At 52.9% G+C, this 5,000-nt stretch overlaps 1 non-coding gene across 1 annotated transcript in view; it reads left to right on the forward strand.

The window, feature by feature from the left end:
- Positions 1 to 4,300: 4,300 nt before the first annotated feature.
- LOC126476790 (small subunit ribosomal RNA) overlaps positions 4,301 to 5,000 on the forward strand; it is a 1,909-nt gene continuing 1,209 nt past the window's right edge. The window contains exon 1 of the ribosomal RNA XR_007587235.1: positions 4,301 to 5,000. This exon is cut by the window's right edge and continues 1,209 nt beyond it. This is a non-coding gene — a ribosomal RNA (small subunit ribosomal RNA).

Below are 5,000 nucleotides of genomic sequence, written 5' to 3' on the forward strand. Positions count from 1 at the left end.
CCCACCCCAACCGCCAAACTCGCAACGCCAGCGGATGAACGGCGGAAGTTTCCCGCACTCGTAATGTGCAATCCACACCTATAACTTGCGTTTCATGAAGAGTTATGTCCAATATGCGACATTCCCGCTGTCCCTATACATGAGCTGCGAGCTGTACCACGTACAAGCTACAGACGCGATCGCATTGCTCACTGTACTGATTCCCATGCCGAGCGATCAGCTAGGAAGCGCCCCATCCATGTCGGTACCCGTGGGCGTTGCACTCGCAGTCGCAAAAAACGTTGGGCAAATATATATCTCGGAACAGTAACGACAGTCGGAGCCTCCTGGCGTTGCACTCGCAGTCGCAAAAAACGCTGGGCAAATATATTTCTCGGAAGAGTAACGACAGTCCGAGCCTCCTGCGTGGGAAGAGTCTTTCTAGGCCCTGACCCACGGGAAGGGTTTAGCTTCCCCCATCCCGGACATTTGAAGTCGTCACACTACCGGTATTGACTAATAGACTGATTGCTGATAATCACTAGCCATACACTGGGGGAAACGGCCGACAGGGGCAGCAACATAGTGGAGCCGCAGTGTCACTAATGTACAGAGATAGAACAGTTTCGACTGGAACCAGAGTAACCGTATACACGGCACTGATTAGTAATAAATGCAGAGCCATCAGAATACAGATAATATATACAACCGTCCCTATACATGCTGAAAGACTCTGCACACAATGAGAACCACACGTCAGCCAGACACTATCACACACTACTCTCTGCCTCTAACAGGCACACACACAATATCTAACCACCAGCATGGAAGAACATCCGGTGCATCCTCTCCGCCACATTACACAATCCACACTATCATAACCAGACCGGGAGGTCCACCCAGAAAACAGAATATCCCACCCTTCCGACATCCGCCATTGCTCAGCTAAGCCACGAACACCCACACATGTCCTACACAGGGGTGCACCCAACATCACCATACTGCCTCCTGTCACAGTACACAAACAATGGCAGGAATGAAAGACACAGATCTGCCACAACCTTGGAATCGGAGCGCCGCCTGTCATGAGCCACAAGTGCATCCTGACGTGACAAATCGGATGATCCCGCAGGCATGCACTTACGATAATCACTATCAACGAACCTGCCGCCGCCCCCCCCCCAAATACACCTTTCCCTACAACAATGTGTACCTTAACCTAAGCTATATCGTACCTTAACCTAACCGACATTGCGCCTTAACCTAACCTACGTTGTACCTTAACCTAACCTATGTTGTACCTTAACCTAACCTATGTTGTACCTTAACCTAACCTACGTTGTGCCTTAACCTAACCTACGTTGTGCCTTAACCTAACCTACGTTGTGCCTTAACCTAACCTACGTTGTGCCTTAACCTAACCTACGTTGTGCCTTAACCTAACCTACGTTGTGCCTTAACCTAACCTACGTTGTGCCTTAACCTAACCTACGTTGTGCCTTAACCTAACCTACGTTGTGCCTTAACCTAACCTACGTTGTGCCTTAACCTAACCTACGTTGTGCCTTAACCTAACCTACGTTGTGCCTTAACCTAACCTACGTTGTGCCTTAACCTAACCTACGTTGTGCCTTAACCTAACCTACGTTGTGCCTTAACCTAACCTACGTTGTGCCTTAACCTAACCTACGTTGTGCCTTAACCTAACCTACGTTGTGCCTTAACCTAACCTACGTTGTGCCTTAACCTAACCTACGTTGTGCCTTAACCTAACCTACGTTGTGCCTTAACCTAACCTACGTTGTGCCTTAACCTAACCTACGTTGTGCCTTAACCTAACCTACGTTGTGCCTTAACCTAACCTACGTTGTGCCTTAACCTAACCTACGTTGTGCCTTAACCTAACCTACGTTGTGCCTTAACCTAACCTACGTTGTGCCTTAACCTAACCTACGTTGTGCCTTAACCTAACCTACGTTGTGCCTTAACCTAACTTACGTTGTGCCTTAACCTAACTTACGTTGTGCCTTAACCTAACCCATGTTGTGCCTTAACCTAACCCATGTTGTGCCTTAACCTAACCCATGTTGTGCCTTAACCTAACCCATGTTGTGCCTTAACGTAACCCATGTTGTGCCTTAACGTAACCCAGTTGTGCCTTAACGTAACCCATGTTGTGCCTTAACGTAACCCATGTTGTGCCTTAACGTAACCCATGTTGTGCCTTAACGTAACCCATGTTGTGCCTTAACGTAACCCATGTTGTGCCTTAACGTAACCCATGTTGTGCCTTAACGTAACCCATGTTGTGCCTTAACGTAACCCATGTTGTGCCTTAACGTAACCCAATTTGTGCCTTAACGTAACCCAATTTGTGCCTTAACGTAACCCAATTTGTGCCTTAACGTAACCTAATTTGTGCCTTAACGTAACCTAATTTGTGCCTTAACGTAACCCATATTGCGCCTCAACCTAACCTATATTGCGCCTTAACCTGACGCACGTTGTCGCTGAACCTGCTCTGTAATTGTTATGCAACTCGTTAAATTAGTGTAGTGTTGCCTAACCGCAACCCTCGCAATATAGTTCGCTATTCGCACTGCCCGGTCCCCTGTGTATCGCGTCATGTTAAACACCTTGCAAGTGTTGCTGACTTTCCACATGCTCCTGCTATACACTGTAATGTGGATAGCAGCAGGACGTACATGCCCCCCCCCCTTCCCCCCTGCCTTCGCAAGCTGGTCGTTGAGAAGTTTGCATGTTCAATGCCCTTCGCATGCCGACGTACTCAGCCTACGTTGTGGTACGGCCTGTCACCTGTCCGCGGATGTACGCAAAACCCACAAACTGTGCTGCACATTGGTCCGTATGTACTGAATGATACATCGTGGCACATGTGTGACCGTACGACGACTGCGCCTAGCAACGGCGGACCATACAGTCCAAATATTGTGGACGCAGCTACGTGTCGTCTCCCTTTAGGAGCTGGATTGCAGTGTGGTACGCCATTCAGACGTGTGGGAGGAACGGACGCCCTGGATGGCGATCAGCATGAGCAGTCTGTTGATGTAGTGGAGCGTGTATTCGGACGTAGTCGTCTCTTCTCACACACTGTGATAGCATGTTGCACCGCGTTCCACATCTGCGACATGCTGCAGAGGCCGGCTGACAGTCGTTCGCGCAATGGACACCGCATACGTACGGGGGCTACCTTCCACGTGTTCTCTAGGCGTGCACATGTTGTTGCGTCTATGTGGGCAGACGTAGTGTGTTGTGACACCTGACACAGGCATGCAATACTCGTTGCAAATGGCGATGGACGTCTACGTTTGCTGGTGACGTTACGCAAATGAACAACTGGTAACCCGTTGTGGTGCGGTTGTTCTCGCTAGAGGTGAATCAGTGTTGGCGACGATCGGTCGAGCTATTAACCGGTTGTTTCATGGATACCCACCATGCCCACGAACGTGAAAGGGGACCCACCATGCCCACGAACGTGAAAGGGGATCTGGGTGTGAGGCGATACGCGGCGGTGGCTGGGTGGGACCGTCCCCGGCCGGTGAGGGGGGGGCCGCCCGGCGTGCTGGCAGCGCGGTGCGTGGGCGCACGCGCTACAGCCGGCTGGTGGGGGCGGCCAGTGGCAGGCGCGCCGGCCGACGGACGCGGCAGGCGGCGCAGCTGCGCGCCGGCGCCCCCTGCTCGCGGCGCCTTGCGGCCAAAGTAGGTCCTCGCGGGCCCGGTGCGAAGCGCGGTGGCCATCTGCAGTGTGCTGGTCCGATTGAGGACTGTGTGCGCTGAGGATGCGCCGCCGCCCGGCGCTCGGCGCCGCGACGCCGTCTGCTGCTCGGTCGCCCCAGCGGTTCTCGCAGGTGGTTTGTATCGCAGCTGTGCGGACGTGTTGGCGCGTGCGCTGTGCTGGGAGAGTTCGCTTCGGCACCCAAGTGGGGCTTTTGTCCTTCTGTGGCGCTGGCGTTGGAGCTGCCGGTCACCGTAGGTGGCGCGTGTTGTCTCCCGCCGGCAATGCCACGACAGCACGCTCCCGGGCCTCTGTCGGCAGCGGCAAGCTCAGTTGGGAGCACGGGTGGTCGCACCTAAAGCGTCTACTCGCCTAACTCCGGGCGATTGCGCCTCTCTCGAACCCGACCAAGTACTTAGGACGGCGCTGCGCGCCGCCGGGACCTGAGAGGGTTTCGAGGTGTGTTGTGCAGGGGAGCTCAGCCTCCTCCTGTTTGCAGAATAATTGAGCGGACGCTTGCGTGTTCGCGCGGGCCCCCGGGACACACTCCCGGGCGGCCGGCTGCTCAGCTCTAGTTGACGCAGCTCCCTGGTTGATCCTGCCAGTAGTCATATGCTTGTCTCAAAGATTAAGCCATGCATGTCTCAGTACAAGCCGCATTAAGGTGAAACCGCGAATGGCTCATTAAATCAGTTATGGTTCCTTAGATCGTACCCACGTTACTTGGATAACTGTGGTAATTCTAGAGCTAATACATGCAAACAGAGTCCCGACCAGAGATGGAAGGGACGCTTTTATTAGATCAAAACCAATCGGTCGGCTCGTCCGGTCCGTTTGCCTTGGTGACTCTGAATAACTTTGGGCTGATCGCACGGTCCTCGTACCGGCGACGCATCTTTCAAATGTCTGCCTTATCAACTGTCGATGGTAGGTTCTGCGCCTACCATGGTTGTAACGGGTAACGGGGAATCAGGGTTCGATTCCGGAGAGGGAGCCTGAGAAACGGCTACCACATCCAAGGAAGGCAGCAGGCGCGCAAATTACCCACTCCCGGCACGGGGAGGTAGTGACGAAAAATAACGATACGGGACTCATCCGAGGCCCCGTAATCGGAATGAGTACACTTTAAATCCTTTAACGAGTATCTATTGGAGGGCAAGTCTGGTGCCAGCAGCCGCGGTAATTCCAGCTCCAATAGCGTATATTAAAGTTGTTGCGGTTAAAAAGCTCGTAGTTGGATTTGTGTCCCACGCTGTTGGTTCACCGCCCGTCGGTGTTTAACTGG

This window comes from Schistocerca serialis, chromosome 4, assembly GCF_023864345.2.
Source record: "Schistocerca serialis cubense isolate TAMUIC-IGC-003099 chromosome 4, iqSchSeri2.2, whole genome shotgun sequence".
Classification (NCBI taxonomy): domain Eukaryota; kingdom Metazoa; phylum Arthropoda; class Insecta; order Orthoptera; family Acrididae; genus Schistocerca; species Schistocerca serialis.